The following is a 22,153-nucleotide window of genomic DNA, read 5'->3' on the forward strand; positions in this document are numbered from 1 at the left end:
CACAGTCAGTACAGACTTCCGCTGATACAGGGACTTTAACCCTTTGAGTAGTGAGTTTTAGAATGTTTTGATGGCCCACTGGAGTGAGTTTTTTTTTTTTAAATCGGAATCAGAATTCAATATAATTTCCAGTACTTCTTTCCCACAGAGCAGTATAATCAGCATATAAATACAGTATAATCGTTAATCTCGAAAAACTACTCACTTCTAAATCTTTTGTAGTCATTTTTGTATTACTTTAGTATAAATACATGTTAATTCGGATTCATATGTTGTTTTTTTCTGACTTTATGTGAATGAAAAGACACACATTTGCCCGTTTTCCCATTGGAAATAGTGATATTTTGAAATATCACTGTCCTGGTCACAAAAACAAAGTTTGTGGGGAACAATAGCCATTTTCTGTACTTTTGAGGCATAAGCAATTAGGAAATAACACTTGCTACCCAGGAAAAAAAAAAAAAAAATTGTTACATGGTGCTATTTTACTGTTGTATGTTGGATAAAGTAACATTTTCATGAAGTTAATATAAAATCAGTATTGGTGTTGCATATATGCAGGATTTAAGAAACAGTAAATAGTACTTTATATATGATGAGTCGCAAAAATGCAGTTGGTTGGCCACCTTAGTAAAATGCTGGAAACCACTGTTGTAGAACACACAAGAAATGAACCAGTCACGTAAGCCACATTCTGTTTACTCAAACATCTGTGCTGATACAGTAGATGTTGCAGGTATGTTATGGTCATGGGATATTTAGAGGAGTGTATGTTTCAGCAAAATAATATCAAAATCTAATAAGACTCTGATTTGCCTTTTCTACTGTTATCCAAGAACAGTGGCAGAAAAATATCAAGCCTTATGAGACTGTTTTCTTGTGTGAGCAAGGATCCGTGAATTGCAGCCAAGACAGGCTTATACCACAAGGGACAGGGTTAGCTGTTCACATTAACATATTATAATCATATTTAATTAAAAGAACATGATACACATGCTGTAATTGCTCCCTCTCCTGGTACAAATAGCTTGTGTCTCTACTAGGGAGAACAGTTATGTTTAGGATAAAATATGAAAGGATAATTCACTGATAATGTCAATGCAGATGACAATCAATGGTCTAGACAAGATAATAAGGGTAATTAAATACCTTGGGTCAAGGTGAACTGGAAGCAGTGCTCTGCAAAGAAAAGAAAAATACTGTTTTCAATAGTATAATTCCCTACTGGCAGGATTACACATTATCACATATGTTCATTTGCAATGGTGTTACAATGTCAGCATGTTTATATTGTTTATGTCCAGGGCTCAGAACCACAGCTTAGTGTCGTCTTATCATCTTTTAATATTTATTACATCACATAATGTTAAATAACATACTGCATGTTGTGGTTTAAAGATAACACTTGCATAAAAAAAGGCTGCAAAGTAACATTAAAATGGGTCAACATTGGATCTCATACATAGAAAAAAGAAGAATGTGGCAACAGACAAGGTGAACTGCTGCTGCAGAGTCACTTACTAAGGACGGAGCACAAGGAGCTTAAGTGACTTCCTCAGGGTCACACACAGTGGGTCAGTGGCTGAGATTGAACTTGGAACCTCCTGGTAACAAGCCCCTTTCTTTATATATATATATATATATATATATATATATATATATATATATATATATATATATATATATATATGTATATCCCCCTCGTACCAGTAAAAAGTTTGAATACACCTGCTTGAAACCAGGTTTTTTTATGATTGTCTATACTTTTAACTATATAAACTTGTCTATAAACAATTAATATCTCATTATATGATACGTGTACTTATATAAGCTGATAATCATAAGTGAATTGCATTCAAATATTTAATTTTTAAATGTAAATGTAAATCTTGTCAATTTCAATGAAATGGTCACCCAAAGCAAGGGGATTTCAGTCTGAAGTCAGTTAAAAGTCTGAAATGTGTATAACACGGTGTTAGAACACTGGCCTAAGTATAAAAGTGTCTTTGTTAGATGTTAACTAGCATGTTACCTAATTAACCTTTTGTCACCAATTATTGATAACAAGTGAGGGTCCATAATTACTATAGCTATAGGTAGCATAGGCACAAGTTTGTTATTCCTGAATGTAAGGGAGCAGAAAATAACAAGATATGCTCAGTTAAGCAAAGAAAAAAGACTGTAATTACTTTAAGAAATGAAGGTCAATCTTTAAGACAAATCACAAGAACTTTGCAAGTGTCTGTAACTGCTGTGGCCAAGACCATCAAACGATTTGAAGAAACTGGCACTCATAAGGACCGAGCAAGGTCAGGCAGGCCAAGAGTGACCTCAGAATCAGAGAACAAGTTCATTAGAGTCACAAGTCTGCAAAACTGGCAATTAACTGCCCCTGAAATACAAGCTCAGCTAAATGCTACTAGAAGTACAGATGTTTCAACATCAACTGTTCAGAGGAGATTGCGTGAAGTTGGCCTAACGGGAAGAATTGCTTCAAAGACCATTGCTAAGAATGCAGAATAAGAGGAAGAGACTTGCCTGGGCCAAAAAACACAGAAACTGGATGTTTGAGGAGTGGAAATCGGTCTTATGGACTGATGAGTCCAAATTTGAAACATCTTGGTCCAACCGCTGAGTATTTGTCAGACGCAGAGAGGGTGAGCTCATGAGTTCTGCATGTGTGGTTCCCACTGTCAAGCATGGAGGAGGCAGTGTCAGGGTCTGGGGTTGCTTTGCTGATGACAGAGTTGGTGATCTTTACCGAGTCCATGGCAAGCTCAACCAGCATGGCTATCAAAGCATAATTCAGAGGCATGCCATTCCATCAGGATTATGGCTATTGGGCAGTCCTTCATTCTTCAGCAAGATAATTACCCGAAACACAGCTCAAAGTTGTGCAAGAACTATCTGACGAAGAAGGAAAGTGAAGGACAACTCAATCTAATGACCTGGCCTGCCCAGTCTCCAGACCTCAATCCCATAGAACTTATATGAGACGAACTGGACAGATGAGTTAAAGCAAAGCTACCCACAAGTGCCCTACATCTCTGGGAATTGCTGCAGAAGAGCTGGGAAGACATGTCGATTGATTTCCTGCTGAAACTTGTTAACCGAATGCCTTGTGTTTGTGAGGCTGTTATTAAGGCAAAGGGTGGCTATTTTGAGGAATCCAAGATTTAGAGACAATTTTCAATTTTCTTGAACATTTAGAGACAATTTTGATACTTGAACATTGTTTTGATATTCCTCATGTTTTGTTTTGTGTATTGTAATGTGTTTTCATTTTCAAGTATTTACAGAAACGTATACGACGTAAAACATTGTCAATATATATATATATATATATATATATATATATATATATATATATATATATATATATATATAGACACACACACACACACACTGTGGTAGTTCCACTAAAGGTGAAACTACTTCCATAGTAAACAGTTCATGTTTGGCTGTCGTGTAGGTAAATGTTCATCTTATAGACACTTGGGCCGAGAGAACAGTATCCTTCCTGTGAGATATCTGCTCTCCAGAGGTGAGCCCAGATCTTTAAGGCTGGGGTGGAGTTGTGATATTGTGAAGATACAAAAGGCCTTGCCAAAGAGTATTATTGTGATCAACAAGTAATTAGCTACTTCTCCAGGTTACTCTGAAACCACAATGCCTAATCCTTTAAAGGCCATGCATGTCTTGCTCTTTTTGGCAGCAAGGTTGGTTCCACAGGGACAGAGGTGGACTCCTGGGCCAAATCAAACCTTACCATCATATGGTATAGACACTGTCTCTTGGATTGAGCTTTTACATCTGGTGGTTTCAATTTCTCAGAGGTCCAGTCCTCCGAATGCAGCAGAATTGATACAGTTTAACCTCCCCATCACCCCTTAAAATAAAGAATAGCCCCTAATAGTCGAGCTTGAGACATGGGGCAATACAGGGAACTCATAATGACAGAGCCTATTCGGCATCAACATTTTAAAAAATAATGGTAAATTGTATGATCCATTTTATTTCTCTCATAAAGATAGCTGAATTTGAGCTGGGAACCAAAAGAAAATCCAAATAAATGAATCTAATTGTGAAAATCAATACTATCAACTTGAAAAGGTGAGATCATGATGTAATTTCAGTTAAAAGTAATTTAGCATTCCTTGCTATTTAATTACCCTAGTTACAATGTACATATATTCTTTGCATCCTTCATCATAGTTTATGTAATTGACAGAAACTCTGAACAGGGACAAGTTACTGTAATGACTTGGGACCAGATAACTCTGGCGATCATTAACAGTGTTTATTGAACAGCCTAGGTAATCTTCTTCTGTGCAGATAACCACATAAAGCTCATTAGCATAGATTCTAACCAATTCATAACTCATTAAGATAATTATTCCCTAACATTGTTCCAATTAGAGTATTTTGAAAGCAAGGGATATATTTAAATCCCTGCTCCCAGCCCTTGTTAATGAGTAAAAGCAGTAGTTTAAGCAACTAGGATGAATGGCCTTAAGGACAGGATAAAATAATTTAAAAGCGGGTTAACCAGACTTTAAAATATTGTTTTAGCATCAGCAATACTATCACTGCCCCCTTCGGTTGTGCTTGAGTTGATTTGGCTCTTTGTCAGCTTTTTTTCATAATATGTAGATTTTTATAATACTGTACAGAGCTTTTGACTTCTGGAGTCATTTCATGTGCTTATGAAAGTTATATATTCTGATTGCAGATAGACCATTGGAGGACAGCTGACAAAAACACAAGTCAACAAATGAAAAATGTTACATACTGGTTACAGAAAGGTAGGCCCCAAATACCAAATGAGTTGTAGAAAACTAGAAAAGGCCCACGAAGAGAAAGATTTGGTGTTGTATTAGACAGCACTGTCGGCAGCCAGAGTGTGGGGAAGCAACAGAATGCTTGGGTATATAGCCAAAAGTGTAGAGTACAAATCCAAGGAGGTTATGATGAGGCTCAAATAAACAAAAGGCTCAGACCCCAACAGGTTCGTTATAGCGAGGGTGTATTGTATGACCAGATACATAGACCTTAAAGGCCCTGACCCAGATTAGCTAAAGCAAACTGTACCCATCTGATACCTGAGGTGTACATATATAATATACTAATCAATCTTTCAGTCAATCTTTATTTTATATAGCGCCTTTCTTAGTGGACCACCATCACAAAGCGCTTTACAAGATGCAGTAATAATACATAAGAATAATACATAATACATGCTAGTAACATAATAGTAGCACTAACACAACATCTAGAGGGAACAAACTAAATTTACCAAAGCAAATATTCAGTCAGGGAGATAAAGAGAAAATAACCATCAAGATAAAGAGAAAATAACCATCAAGTATGGGATATCGCCCAAAGGAGGTAGGATTTAGCAGAATTTATGTCATAGCTGCCGATAGGCTGGTGCATGCACTGACGTCTAAGCCCGCCCCCTTGTCAGCTTAGAATACCCAGTGCATGCAGCATCACGTTCTCCTTTGCTTCAGGCCACGAAGGCTTCCGAAGCGACCTTGCGGCTTGATGGTTATTTTCTCTTTCAGGGTACAGGGGTTGCATCCGCAACCTATCATTTCCTTTCAATTCAAAAATAACCATCAAGTATGGGAACAGTGTACTCAAGCCGTTGCGAGGGAGAAAGCGCGGCAGCAGAACAGTCTTATGTCATAACGTAACAGGACCAGAGGACACAGTTGTGGAGACAGACATCGGGAAGGAGTCTCAAGGAGGGTATAGAATGGCACAGAATGACACCAAAATTGACACTAAGGTGATACACAGTTCATACTTTTTTTTCCATTATGCATCATGATATTATTTTCAGATGAAACTTTAAATAATGAGTTTTCTTTCAATCTTGAATTTAAATCACATTTTTTTCAAACTGGTTTTGGTGTCTTCTAAACTTCATATGTGCTTTGCCCTCAGTACTGAAAACAAGGATTACAATCCCATCTGCCTTTGAATAACTTCAGTACTGCTTTCCTTCTCATTGTTTTTCAAGGTGTTTTACATTTTCTTAATTTTTAAATCTCCAGGGTATAAAACAACAAAGAAGCCCTACAGGTTTGTGTTATCTGACATGTAATATTATTCACAGCAGATTCATCAGTTGTTTACAGAAATGAACAATATGATAAAATAAGAATGTACATTTGCGGGACTAAATAGCTGTATGTGTAAATATTGTCTAGATTGCCAGTTTCCATCAGAATTCAAATAAAGAAAAAGAAACTGGGAGCTGTGTGTATCTGGGCCATGCTTCACCTCTAGCTACAGGCCTGCAAGTCTACCACGAATTAATGATCCCGCCTAAGGATATTTCAGTAGAATGCCAAAGCAGGTGGAAAAATAACTCCACTGACTTCAGGCTTGTATTTATTTGAAAGAGGGAAGCATAGTGTCCATGTGGAGAAAAAAGTCAAGGCAGCCTGGATCAGAGCTGGAAAGGTGTTTGAGAAGCCTGAAGGGGGCACTTTTCATAGCAGCTGAATCAAATGTATGTCCGGACCTTGCAGACGGCCATATGCTTACTGTATGGCCTGATTAATTTCCTAGGTTATATCAAATGGTCTACCCTGTTGGTCATGGCTGATTTTTAAAACGATACTAGATCGCCCCATCATGCCAGGATTGTGTGTTTACGGTTTGGGGAGCATGAGGTTGCATCTTCCATGGTCACCACAATCCCTTTATTTTAATCCAATTGAGCATGTTTGTGATGAACTTGAACAATCCTCTGCCTACTGCTCTGCACCAATTGCATGTAATATTAATGATGAATCAGTTATTATACCTTGAGACACCTTCCAGCATCTTGTAGAATCTGTGGTATGCTGAATCAAGGCTGTGATCAGTGGCCCAACCAGATATTAGTTACAGGTCCTGATAACTGATAAAGTATACATTATGACAGCTAATTGCGCAATACACCCGTTTTACTGTTTATGCTTCATTAATAACAGTTATGCCCTCAACTTTTGAGTTTCTCTACCATGGATAGAAAGGGATTTATAGTATCTCTAAAAATGGTGTTTGACAGCTCAGGTTTACCATAATCTAGTATAACTGGCAATCACACACATTTTACAATCATTTCTGCATGCTATGAAATGTATATTATATGCAAGATGCTACAGCATATACTTTATACTATACCATTGTTTTTCATAGGTTTGTTTACAAGGAATGCAAACCTAGGTTCTTCAGTGCTTACTATGATCTAAATATTGCAGTTGTGTTTTCACTAGGGAGGTTAGGTGTGTACCAGGTATGAATACAAACCAGTATTACTAAAGAGTATGGCCATTTTTTTCCATATTCTAGTCATACATGGGTAATTTTGCTATTACTTGTTATTCAGAGAAAGAAAATCTATCTGTAAAACTATTTGCATTGAATCAGCTCCTGGCTCAAACAGGCCAGTGATGACTGTCAATCTCAAGTCTCGAGACAGACAGCCACTCTAGGAGGAAGGAGGAGGTGTGATACAGTGGAGCAAAGTGTCATTCTGTGTTGCATAAGTGAGGAGGTGAGACAGAAGGAACATTTGGCTCAGTCAGACACTTAAAAAAAAAAAAAAAAAAAGTTTGGGAGTTGATAATGGATGACTTGAGTTGAATGGGTTTGTAGCCTTTTTCAAGGCTAGTGCTTCAGTTTGTGTGTGTACTCACCTAATTGTATTTTCATTTTTCAAATAATTGAATTGTATTTATTGTGTTCTTTGGGGATCTTTGCCTTATCTTTCTTTTCCTCACTAGAACAGGCATTTTATGTGTCTAGATAAAAGCTTTAGCCTGCTATATTTGTTTTATGTCCTTGAGCAGGTGCCGTGGTGCCTGAAGGATCTACTGCAGTTGCTTGTGCAGGAGACCTTTTTCAGCTGACCTCTGCTGACAGGTTTGGTTATATGGGGATCAACAACCTAGCAATGCAATTCAGGTTACCATTGACTAGTCATGTCACGTCTACTTAAGATCACAGTGTGTCAATACAATGTATTTAAAACAGAATTGCTGACATTTTGCATCTTTCGATGCATGGACTAACAATCCTACAGGTTTTTTCAGACTGTAACAACCACAATGTTTTATTCAAGCATGTCATATCAAACATCTGCACAGCAGAAACACCTTATTTAAAGAACAACTAAACATAAAAGGGTTTATTTTCTTAGTTACCACATACAAAAGCAGTACTTAAAAAATTGAAAAACTATAAATAAACATTTCAAAAGAAACTAGTGTGTAAACAGATGTAAACAGTATATGTACATATAAAACTGTAAAAGATAAAATTATGTTTTAATTTGAAAAAAAAGTAACATGTTTCTCTTGCATATGTCATTCAGTGCAGCACTGAATCCAGGTTGAACTGCAGCAGCCTGCTGCTTTGTAGTTTTCTGATCGAAATGCTTCTGCTAAAGTGCTGAGGCTAGCTTCAAAATGAAATCTCTCCTACTGATATTTTCGGTGCATTCCTTGTACAAAACAACTGGATTGTATATTTTTTTTTAAAAAAAATTGAATATTGTAGGTTATATTCAAAATAAAAAAAAAAAATATTGGAAAAGGCAGTCAAAATGACTACTTTAGTTCTTCTAGGTGGGCAGGATTATAACTTCCTTAATTTCATGATCCCGCCTTTCAAACGCCATCAGGGCATTTAATACACATATTTAGGAAAAGTCATAAACTGACAACTGCATTACTTTCAGACACACAGAGTAATTAAAATTTGAAAACCTCAAACCGTCAAAATGACTGCTGTGGCAGTTAAAACACTAATTTTTTTTAAAAAAATTGAATATTGTAGGTTATATTCAAAATAAAAATTAAAAAAATATTGGAAAAGGCAGTCAAAATGACTACTTTAGTTCTTCTAGGTGGGCAGGATTATAACTTCCTTAATTTCATGATCCCGCCTTTCAAACGCCATCAGGGCATTTAATACACATATTTAGGAAAAGTCATAAACTGACAACTGCATTACTTTCAGACACACAGAGTAATTAAAATTTGAAAACCTCAAACCGTCAAAATGACTGCTGTGGCAGTTAAAACACTAATTAAGAATATAAGAACAAACAATAGGGCAACATCCTGTTCATCAATATGTATCTGGTTTCTAGTATGTAACTGATCCAGAACTTTGTTTAGACAGTTCTCACATGATCCTATTGACTCACTAGGAGTGTGGCCAAGTAACCCATTCCAGCTCTGCTCTCCATTCAATTTTCAACCGTGTTCTCTTGTCCTAGTGTCTGTCCTTAGCTAGAAATAACAGCTTATAAAAGTTTACCACAATATGTTTGCTGTTTTCTCATGCTTTTCTCATGGCTATACAGCACTATGCATTTACCATAGTTTGCCATGTTTTCAATATCTTTACCCTACCTCTCTGGGCTTCACAATGTTTACCTATGCTTTACCATCCTTTCACAATGCTTCAATACACTTTGGTATTCTTTTATTATGTTAAATTTATAAAAGGGAGTGACTAGGATTAACATTGTTGAATTATTTCATCTTTTTACCTTTAGGCCTGGGATTAATCTAGTTAATTTTTCCTGGACTCACAACAATACAATTTGTTTCCATTTACATTCTAAAATTATACAATTACCAGGAAACAATTCTTATTTGCGTTCCTTTCTGCTGGAGAATCCACTTACACGTCTTCCCAATAGTGAGGATGGCTTTAATGACAGCCATTGGTTGTTGGAGCTGAGCCAATGGTGTAGTTTAATGCACTAAATCAATCGGCTTCATTGCAGCAGCCCACTGCTCTGCTGTGCAGCCAGTCTAAATCCTGGTGGGGGACTATTGATAGGGTAAAAGGGATTAAACCACTTCAGTGTAGTAATAACGACGACTGCTGTGTGGACTGTAGTGTTAGCATTCAATTTGTCAGTTGTGTTAAAAACACAAACACAGCAAACCCATTTTGTCAGACAGCTTGCCTGCAAATCTGAAGTTTTTGCTTTTACTCTTTGAGACTCACCAAAATACACTTGCCTTCCATACTTAAGTAACACATGGGTCGCACTCCTTTGAGTTCTCAGCTGCAAAGATTGTCTCCTGGTCTTAGGTTCAAAATAAAAGCCACACAAACTTTGTTTAGGAGGCCATACTGCCTCACAGTTTTAAGTAATAACCTATGGGTCTTTTTTTTCCAGATTTAACTTAAATCTTGTATTTTTTTCCCAGATTTATAAATGTTGTGAAAATAAATTAAAATAAATAATTAAATAAATGTGTACATTCAGATATAATTTATAAATCTTAACATATTTAGCAAGTTTTCAACATTTAAATGTTAAATCTTTATTTTAAAAATAAATATATATTTTCTTATTAAACTTTTATTTTGAGAATCAAGATTTAGCTGTTCGCAAATAAATCTGAATTTTGTGAACTTAAATATTTAACAAAATCTTAAATCTCTAAAAAAAATTAACATTTAGCTAAATATTTATCTAAATCTTAAATCTTTTAACAAGATTTAACATTTAGCTAATATTTAACTGGCCAGCTAAATCTGGAGTTTGTATACAAATGATCTCTGCCCGCTTTATGTTTACATCAGCATTCTTAAGAGGGACAGGTGAAACACTGTATATCCACAGTCTGGTTCACATTCAGACATCATGGCTAATTCCAATAATTTACATGGAATTATTGAGCGTGCAGTTGCTGCTGGTGTAAAAGCTACCATACACAACGATTTTTGTCGCCGGCAATGTGTCGTTAGTGATTTATCATGAGAACCTTCTCACCATACACGGGGTGATTTTTGTCGTTCACTGTAGAAGTTTGCTGTGCTTTGATTTGAAAATCATTTAAAATAAGCATTGTATCACAGCCATTCTGCCAAATAATAAAGTGGAATGTATTTTTATCTTGTATGACCTTAAAACACAAAAAGAAACCTATTCATTCATTTAAAAAACCTCTTTCGGACACTGTGCAATATCTTTCTTATTTTGATAACTTAATGTCGACATGTATGGGCTGATTTCGAGCGACTTGTCGCCCAGAATAGAAGAGAGCTCTATTCTCTGACGACCTGACATGTCTCTCACTCAAGAGATGATTTATCATCATAGAGTGATTTTGTCAGATCGACATATCGCCAGCGACAAAAATCGCCCCATGTATGGTGGCTTTTACACCAGAAGTAACTGCACACTCGATAATTCCATGTAAATTATTGGAATCAGCCATGTCTGCCTGAACATGAACCTGACCGAAGACCCTCCTAAGAATGCTGACGTAAAGCACAAACAAACTCCAGATTTAGCTGGCCAGTTAAATATTTAGTTAAATATTAAATCTTGTTAAGAGATTTAAGATTTAGTTAAATATTTAAGTTGACATAATCTAGATTTATTTGCAAACAGCTAAATGTTGATTCTCAAAATAAATATTTAATAAGAAAATCAATACTTATTTTTAAAATAAAGATTTAGCATTTAAATGTTCAGAACTTGCTAAATGTTTTAAGATTTATAAATTATATCTGAATGTACAAATTTAAAAAATATTTATTTATTTTCACATCATTTATAAATCTGGGAAAAATTACAAGATTTAAGTTAAATCTGGAAAATAACGCTTTTTTTTTTTTTTTTTACACATGGCACCCCAAAATAACCAGCAAGTCAGACTGCATCCCTGTCTGTGTCCTTAAAGTGATTTTAGCTAACATGTGTATTCTTATTTTGGTATCTGGTACACAAGGTGAAAACATATTTTTTGCAAACCTTTCTTTCAGTCTTACAATTCCTGGTAATTTCACATTGGAGAATGAAATTGGCTCCACCCCTTCAGTGCCTCTTTTCCTTTCAGTAACCAACCAGTTGCTTTCCAAATGACTGACAGGCTTTTCAGCCAGCAAGATGCTTTGTCCCCAAAGACACTACTAAGGTGAAATTAGATGTTTTGAAATGAAACTAAATATTTTATAAAAATGTGTTTCTGTATAGTTAATGGACCCTTAATAATGTTTACCCCAGTTAAGTTGCACAGTGATTTGACTGTTTTCTCATCCCATGGTTATGCTTTGCATTCGCCATGGTTTTCCATGTTTTGTAAAATGCTTTACCATACAGTACCTCCCTGTGCTTTGCCATGGTTTCACTGTGATACACTTTTAGCAGAGGAAGTGCAGGGAAGGTACATTTATGAAATTATTTTGTAGGCACAGAGAGTACTATACAGGGCTTATGTGTGAAGATAGCTAATGTGCTAGGGTGTAAGGTGGAAGACAATAGGCTTGAGTTGCTCAGTTGTAAATTAGTGGTTTTGGCAGCTCTGTAGTTAGAGCAGTGTGGAAGGTAATGTGTTGCATATATCAGTGGATAGAAAACTGGGATGGAGAGTGGAAACACAAATTTCTCTCTTCCCTCCTAAGACCCCTTTTAAATCAGCATGATTTCTTTCCTGCCCCTGATCCCACATCTCGATCGAAAACCCCACCCACATTCACTCGACCCCTACCCCCACCGGCCTCATGCTAGCACACTTCATTAACCTCCACAACTTCACTGTGTCACTGCCACTTCTTTTATTGCATTGAACTTTTCAGAACATGTCTGGTTCTAAGTGAATGCATTTTTAATGAGATGCCTTTCCCCTTAACCCTGGTGGGTTAAAGAGATTTAAGTATCTGTTTCACCTTCAAATGGTTGCACAGAAGTAGCCTCTACTGGCAAGAGACATAATTTATACTGGGGTGCAAGGGAATAAAAAGTCAGTTTCTCAGCCCATCAGCACTTCTGACCTGATGCACCTGCACACTGTGAGTGCAGTCCAAGCTATTGATAGACATTACGTTACTACAGAAACCCTTATACAATATATAGTACACTGACACTGATACGATGATACAGCCATCTGTAATCTTGATACAGCCATCTGTAATCAGACAGAAATGCTGACACAATAAGAGCTTTACTTTTTATGTATAATAAAACATGTAGTATAGATACAAGCTAACTCCACTCGAGGTCAGAGTGGCTAGAAACCCGCTTGTAGGCAGCAACGGTTCTGTTGTGTGGTGGGTATGAGCTTGTATGCTACAGCACCCCATACAAAACTATTCTACTGAAATTGCGTTTTCTAATATTCATTGTTTACATAATGCCATTGACATACCATTACATCTTCACTTAAAACATACAGTTAAAAGGGAAATATAAAAAATACATATCTTTGCACTATGGTTTTAACAGAAAATCATCAATTTACCCTGTTGCTTTGGCAACACATTTCCAACATAGGTTTCACCTGCTGCCTGTGATGCATTTTATGGAATCATATGGTAATTGGTAACCTTCAAAACGAAACATGCTTGTTACACTTTAATTAGCTTTCTGTGAACACTTCGTAAAAAACAAAATTGGCTTTATTGTTTGTTAAATACAATCACTGATTCAAATAAATGGTGACTGCCAGAGTTTAAAAATGCAGACTTAACAACAAAGACTGTGAGTACATTTGTTTAAAAAATGAACAATCCTTATAGCACATTAAGATAACAGCAATATTTTAATTTCAATTATGTTAGAATAGTGATTTGTCTATCACAAATTTACCTTACAGGTCTCCCAAGGCATGACAGCCACAGCACTGCAAATACCTTGCACTCAAACAAGACAGACAGTATGTAGCAAAATGTAATAAAATCACAGTGGTTTATCAGCCCACATTAAAACATGACTGTCTATTGACAGTGTCTCATCATTGTCTAAAGACATACTCATTGTGGAAACAGTCAGCCTATCTATGCCTTGGCGTAGTGCTGGGCAGTGTCACCAGAAGGGAGGACATGACAAAGGATGCGTCCACTCTGGTCGCGTAGGGATGGTGTTCTTTGAGTGATGCGCTGTCTTGGGTTTGAGCCAAACATAACGCTTTTCATTTAGGCCAAAAAGTTCCATTTCAGTTTTGTCAGACCACAAAACTTTTTGCCACATGACTACAGAAACTCCTGAGTGTTTTTTTGCATACTTCAAACAGGATTCAAGGTGGACTTTCTTGAGTAATGGCTTCCATCTTGCAACCCTATCATACAGTCCAGATTTGTGGAGTGCTTGGGATATTGTTGTTACATGCACACTTTGACCAGTCTTGGTATAAAAGCTTGTAGCTCTTGCAAAGTTGCCATTGGCCTCTTGGTAGCCTCTCTGATCAGTCAATTGAGTAGTTTTTTGAGATTTACGATTATACTGTAAATACAGCATAATCGTAAATCTCAAAAAACTACTCACTTCTAAATCGTTTGTAGTCATTTTTGCATTACTTTAGTATAAATACATGTTAATTTGGATTCATATGTTGTTTTTTTCTGACTTTATGTGAACGAAAAGACACACATTTGCTCGTTTTCCCATTAGAAATAGTGATATTTTTAAATCACTGTCCTGGTCACAAAAGCAAAGTTTGTGGGGAATAATAGCCATTTTCTATACTTTTGAGGCATAAGCAATTAGGAAATAACACTTACTACCCAGGAACAAAAAAAAAAAAAATTGTTACACGGTGTAATAACCCAACATTATGTGACTTGCTCAGGGTCACACACAGTGATTCAGTGGCTAGGATTGAACTGGTAACCTCCTGGTAATAAGCCCCTTTCTTTAACCACTGGACCACCTTCTTAATATATAAGATGAAGAACTGATATTTTCAGGCACTTGTCGCCAATGACCTCTGTCAGAACATTGCAATGTGAAGATGATAAGCAGAGTATGACATTAACAGTCGTGACATTAAGCAGGTTTGACAGTAGAATAAAGCCCTTTTAAAAATATAATTTAAAAATAGAATCAGTAACCAGACAATAAATCAAGCAAATTGATTGCGCTGAGAGGAGAAGCAAAACATACAGAGAATGCAGAGATGCAGTTCAGATGCAGATATTACCAGGTTAGAGAATGAGCTATAAGTAGGGTTTCCACCTGGCCCCATGATTATGTCTCTTTAAGATTAGCCAAGTTTTTCAATTCACCTCTCTAAACCACACTTTAACTGATTTCAATCAACATGTAAAGTGTGTGTGTGTAAGTTGTGTAAATTGACTTACTTGTGAGCTGGGAGGATTGTTTCTGTCAATCAGACTGATAAAGATTGTTAAAGATGTGTCTGATGAGCTGGGACTGTGTGAAGCAGGAAGAAATATTAAATGAATAGAAAATGAACTGCAATTTTAAATGAAAAAAAAGTGTGTCTAAGTGGAAGTTCTCGACAATGATGGAATTGTACTATTTTGGTAGATATTGTTCATCATATACAATTTCAAGCAATATGATTTGATCCATGTTTTTTATGATGCAGTTAAATCATTTTAATGAAGCAGCTCACACAATTCACTTTCACTTTACTTGTTTATTAAAATCAATTCATGTATTACAAAAGCTGACCTGTTTTAAAGTGTTCTAGAATTATGTGGCCAGGTGGTAACACTATACAGTGCCTATAGAAAGTCTACACCCCCTTGAACTTTGTTCACATTTTCTTGTGTCAGTGCCTCAGAGTTTCATACATTTTTTTCCACTTGTCTACACACCATACTCCACACTGTTAAGGGGAAAAAAGTTTTTATTGAGAAAATTAATTATATATTAAAAATACAAAACTGAAAGATCATAATTGGATAAGTCTCCACCCCCCGTGAGTTAATACTTGGTGGAATCACCTTTGGCAACAATTACAGCTGTGAGTCTGTTGGGATAGGTCTCTACCAACTTTGCACACCGACATTTGGCAATATTTGATCATTCGTCTTTACAAAACTGTTATAGCTCTGTCAAGTTCCTTGGGGAGCATTGATAGACAGCAATCTTCAAGTCATGCCACAAATTTCTGATTGGATTTAGGTTGGGGCTCTGACTGGGCCATGCAAGGACATTTACCTTTTTGTTCCTTAGCCACTCCAGTGTAGCTTTGGCTGTGTGCTTTGGGTCGTTGTCCTGCTGAAAGATAAATTTCCATCCCAGTTTCAGCTTTCTTGCAGAGGGAAGGAGGTTTTCTTCAAGGACTTATCTGTACTTTGCTCTATTCATTTTCCCTATTATTCCGACAAGTGCCGCTGTCCCTGCCGATGAGAAGCATTCCCATAACATGATGCTGTCACTACCATGCTTCACAGTAGGGATGGTGTTCTTTGAGTGATGCGCTGTCTTGGGTTTGAGCCAAACATAACGCTTTGCATTTAGGCCAAAAAGTTCCATTTCAGTTTTGTCAGACCACAAAACTTTTTTGCCACATGACTACAGAAACTCCTGAGTGTTTTTTTGCATACTTCAAACAGGATTCAAGGTGGGCTTTCTTGAGTAATGGCTTCCATCTTGCAACCCTATCATACAGTCCAGATTTGTTGAGTGCTTGGGATATTGTTGTTACATGCACACTTTGACCAGTCTTGGCTATAAAAGTTTGTAGCTCTTGTAAAGTTGCCATTGGCCTCTTGGTAGCCTCTTTGATCAGTCTCCTTCTTGCTCGGTCATCCAGTTTGGGGGGATGGCCTGATCTAGGCAGGGTCTTGGTGGTGCCATACATCTTCCACTTCTTAATAATCATCTTGACCGTGCTCCAAGGGATATTCAAGGCCTTTGATATTTTTTATACACATTCCCTCATCTGTGCCTTTCAACGACTTTGTCAAAGAGTTCTTTTGAAAGCGCCTTGGTGCTCATGGTTGAGTCTTTGCTTTGAAATGCGCTAGCCAGAAGAGGAAACCTACAGGAACTGTTGAATTTATCCTGAAATCATGTGAATCATTATAATTTAACACAGGTGGAGGCCACTTAACTTGGTGCTTGATTTTGAAGGTGATTGGTTACACCTGAGCTAATTTAGGATTGCTATTATAAGGGGAGTGGACACTTATCCAACCAAGCTATTTCAGTTTTTATTTTTAATTCATTTTCTACAAATTTCTAGAATATTTTTTTCACTTGGAAGTTGTGGGGTAGGATGTGTAGATAAATTTTAAAAAAATAAATAAAATAAAATAATGCATTTTAATTCCAGGCTAGAAGGCAACAAAAGGTAAAAATCTTGAAAGGAGATGTACACTTTCTATAGGCACTGTATGTAAGATAGCAGGTTCATGTCCAACTGTCATCATTTTTTAAATTATTTATTTATGTTTGTGTTTTTTTAGAATTGAAATGTAGCTTTGTTAAGATTTTGCATTGGGGTAAGGTGTTGTGCATTTTATGTTGCACTAGAATTACTCACTGATCACATGCCAAGCTTTGCCATAGGGATTGTATCATGGTAATACGGCACTGAAAAACAGGTGGTAAGATCCTGGTACTTAATGGTATACACAGTTGTTCTAGATTTTTGTCTGCAATCAAATATAATAAAAACAAAGCATCAGAAATACCTGCTTATCTCCTTTAGCTCTGTTTAACTGACTTTTATCAGGTAAGATGACAAAAAAAAATGGCAGGATGGAGGCTGGGCACAAACTAAGCAAGTGTTTTAACCACAAGCGTTGAGCTTGTGTGCATTCAAGGTTATAGAGCAGGGATGGCCAAATAGGTGCCCATACTAACATTTCCATATGGCTGAGAGATGCAAGATAAAGATACAATGCCAGTATTTTAAACATTAGCAATGTTTTAAACATGTTTTTAATTCTCTCCAGCATATAACGGAATCTTGCACTTACTCTGTGCAGTACAGAAACTGTTATCTCTTGATGGCAGCAAAATACACAAGAACAAGGGATAGCACACTGCAGAGCCTTACAGTTTCAGTTTCACAACGAGACGTAAGATACGTAAATATAATATTCATTTTAGACCTGGAATATAACATTTAAACATACATTCTCTAGTCTAGCACCAATGCTCCAAGATTAATTTATCTGAATAAGAACGTTTGTCACGAGTAATATTCCACTCGACTTGCTTGAGTCATTACATCAGCTCGCCTTGTACTGTGCAAGAGGTTTGTTGCAGATGAGACATAGAGGTTTGCCGCTGTTTTCAGTGTAAGCAAACTCTTCCTCCCATTCTAATCCCCTCAAACTGTCATTTATTACATGTGGAAGGTTTACTCAATGCCATTGTCTCCACTAAACGAACAAGCACTTTATTCAAAATTATGAAATTGAGTTTCAACTGCACAACAGGTGTTCTGAACATCTGTGCTGACTAGAAATCTGAGCTACCTGCACAAACTACACATGCATGATTCATTTTTTTGTTTTGTTTTTGTGACACGCCTATAACAAATCTCGGCGTAAGCATCATTTTGTGTAAATTCATTGAATTATACTACGACTACTTATACTTTTATATTGTTGCATTTCTTATGACGTGACAGTATGGGTGCATATACACTCCTAAAAATACAACTGTGAGTCAAGAAGTTAGGACATAAACAATCCATTAAAAATAATGTTTTAGCATTAGCACCAAAACTGTGTGTACCATAATCTTAGGCAAATTATTATTTTTTGTATATATATTAGGATTTTTTGTTGTGTTATATATACAAGATGTGCATTATAGATTATTGTATAGCATACTTCTGTGGTTTGCAAGGGTAGTGTACACTGGGTACATACTATACACAAGATACATGGTATATCACTACAAATATGGTAGTCCTCAAATCAATTGTAATCCTCTGGAAATGTAAAAGGAAAGGCATTTTCTACTTTCCTATTCAAGCTCCAACTGAGGCTCGTCCCAACCATACCTGTAGTGTAAATGTCCTGGGCTGTCAGTCTCCAGTGTGTATTCACACAGAAGACATTGTAAATGTTTTTGTGTATTATTGATGTTATAATCAAGCCTTGGGACTCCTGGGGCCGCTTGTACAAATGAGATCAAAAAACAGGATAGGATCAGGGCTCTCTGGAGCCGAATCTTGAAAAGGCGTTGTACTAAATGGATCAGGATCTGGCTTATCCGATTTTTTTATCCGATTTTTTAGCAGTGCATGCAGTAACTAAGGAGGTACCTATACAGTGTGTTTTTTGCATGTGAGCAGCCTAAACAAAATGTGAAGAAGATGGATTTCCCAGGAGGAGGGGGCATTAGCTGTAGCATATAAGGAAAAAGAAGAAATTATAACTGGTAGAATTAATCAAAATATAACCACTTACGTGTAGTCATATTTTTTTGTATGGTGTTGCAACATGGATGGGAAGCCCCATCCACATAAAAAAAAAAATATATACTTGTTCACAGAGCAAAATAAAGGTTTAAACAAAAACAAATCTCTCACACAAAACCTATGTAAGTCAGGCTGGGCAATCGCCTTCACTGTTCCTATATTTTAGCAGTTTCTTTTAAACTCCTTCTCTCTCTCTCTCTCTCTCTCTCTCTCTCTCTCTCTCTCTCTCGCTCTCTGTCTCTCTAACACCCTTTTTGCATATTTACACATAAATAATAATAATAACAATAAATGTATCGGGTAATGTTAGTATATAAAATTAGCATAAAAATATTGGGATATGATATAGCCTAAAAAATGAATGCACTAACCGAAGCATAAATAGCAAATTTCACTCATATTTTATTTCACGATTTTATATAACAGATAGAAAACATTTCATCATTTATTGTTTCAATTTTCTAGCCTCTAACAAAACAGGACTCTTGGGGAAATCAAAACTAAATAAAAAACAGTGATGTAAGCATTATGTATGTTAATTTAATTATGGTACCCGGTATTAATCTATATGGTCTTCTTACTTCTTCCTCACTGAAAACCTCAAGCGGGTTTTGCCTATCTCTAAAAACCCAACCTATAACACTACAGTTCCAGTTTCAAATAAAACGAATTACATTTAGTTACTCCATTTTTCAAAAGTAGGATAAAATTCTGATCCTGCTCAAAAGCAAGATCAGGTTTGAGCTCAGATTTGAAAAAAGATTGAGCACTGATCCATTTAGTACAATACAACTAGGATCAAGATCAAGATATGATCCCGGATCCGGGATCGGATCCCTTTAGTACAACCGACCCCTGTTTCTGGAATCCTGAATAATTTGAAAACCTGTGTCATTTCCAAAAGGTAAATAATCATATAAAGGGGATTTCTTTTTCTATATACAGCAGCTATCTGTGTGTCTGGATCACATGAATGTCATTCATGCTTTCAGTATTTTTTAAAGGGTGAAATGGGGGTGGGTATTTTTATGTATTAATTTCATCTCTTGCATTAAAAATGAATGGTGTATTTTTGGATGCTGGGTTTAGCCTAAAGGTTCTTGTTTCTCCGCTAGGCAGTTCATGGTCAACCTAGTCTGTATTAATATCTCCCAGGCCCAATAGAGCTGTTTTTTTCTGCTTACTGTTTTAATTCCTGGTTCCAGGAAAAGCAAATGATAGCTTATCCCTGGAAATATGAATATATTAATGAATTTAGAAAAAAGGTGTAGGACTGTGATATGGTGAAGAGCCCTGTACAGGACAGTGTTATTATTTGTTTATACCCCTCCTCCCCTTTGTAGTTATTATTTTGTATTTGTTTTATTATATGATTTATTGTATTTATATAAATGACCATGAGAGCTGTGTGTGTGCGTGTGTGTGTTCTGGCAGAGGGGAGTTTTGGCAGCTCCTACTCTGCCAGTGTAATTTAGAAAACGTGTGCAGAAGATGACCATCTCCTGAGTTAATTCATTGATTAATTGTTGTTAATCGTGAGATTAACCTGCAGTTTTCGGCACTCGGTTGAGTGTTCAGAGGAGCGAAAGTCAGCGAAAAAAAAAAAAGAAACATAAATATAAGCAAATCTAAGTAATAGTGAAGGCAATTCCCCAGCCTCACTTAGAAAAATCGTTAAGCGTTTAGCATTCATAATTATTTTGTTTAAACCTTTTATTTGCTCGGTGAGCCAAATGTTTTGTTGGTCTAAATATTTTATTTTTTATTTTTGTTATTTAAAATAAAATGGCGCAAGCGCCATTTGCACGCTACCTGTTTCAGCTCCTACTTCTGGCCTGACATCACCACACACTCCATTCTGTCACAAGGACTCATAACAGTGGATACAGGAAGGCTACAAGACCAGAGATGAGTAATTTCCGATTGTTTTCACTCAGCATTTACTAATTAAACAGAGCAGAAAATAAAAGGTTGTAAGACAAACAAAACACAGGACATGGCACTGGTAGCCAAAATAAAGAAATGAAACAACACAGATTAACACTTAAACAAACAGTGAACTAAAAGACAAACAAACACGGTGAGTCAAAACAGTTATTTACTTTTCTATTATAACCTCCATCTCCAATTCCGTTCTCCACTCACCGAACACACAACCCCGAGTGAGTGAAAACATGATGCTTTTATGCAGCTGTACCGAGACTTGATTGCTAATCAATCATTCAGTTGGAGTCTCGGTACAACTGCACGTGAATTAATAAAGTGCAATTCCCCGTGCTCGCATATTATTACATTTTACCGGCACGTGAAGTGCTGCGCAATCCTCGTGGCTAAATACAAAAATATACTTTAAACACTTGTGCACATACCCCATATCACATCCCTTGTACCAATGACTATACACCAACATTAACAGACAACACGCAACATACAACACAAATACACAGGGGTGGGGCAACACTGCCACAGTCCTCCTAGTTTCTGTGCTGTGCTTAAATTATTAGTTATAGTTAACTTTCAAAGATTTCGATGTGTGTCCTCTATATACTAACTTGTGCTATATATTATACAATGTGCACACACACACACACACACACACACACCATATATATATATATATATATATATATATATATATATATATATATATAAGGACTGTCAATTAATCACAGTTAACTTCTGCGATTAATGCATTTTTTCTTTCAGATTAATTTTTTTAATGTGCATTATTCATCCTCCGTCTTGACCCTCTCAGCATAACGTAATTCATTCCTTGCGGCACTATTTTAATATACTACCATGCAACGCGATAGGTTTGTATAGAAAGTTAGTCACAAAACTGGATTATGGAGCAAAGCACTAAAAATGAAGGATTTATGTATGGGAAGTTGTTTATTTGAAAACATTCTGACAGTTAATTGGATAGAACGACTATTACTTGAATATGTTAGTGCCAGTATCACAGAAAGCATCTAGTCTGCTGTACA

General features: G+C 36.4%; 1 long non-coding RNA gene across 1 annotated transcript in view; it reads right to left on the minus strand.

Annotated features, from left to right (window-relative positions):
- Positions 1 to 1,149: 1,149 nt before the first annotated feature.
- LOC121294506 overlaps positions 1,150 to 22,153 on the minus strand; it is a 191,144-nt gene continuing 170,140 nt past the window's right edge. The window contains exon 3 of the long non-coding RNA XR_005946801.1: positions 1,150 to 1,179. This is a non-coding gene — a long non-coding RNA (uncharacterized LOC121294506). The remainder of the gene's footprint in view (positions 1,180 to 22,153) is intronic.

The sequence above is a fragment of the Polyodon spathula genome, chromosome 19 (genome assembly GCF_017654505.1).
Source record: "Polyodon spathula isolate WHYD16114869_AA chromosome 19, ASM1765450v1, whole genome shotgun sequence".
Classification (NCBI taxonomy): Eukaryota; Metazoa; Chordata; class Actinopteri; order Acipenseriformes; family Polyodontidae; genus Polyodon; species Polyodon spathula.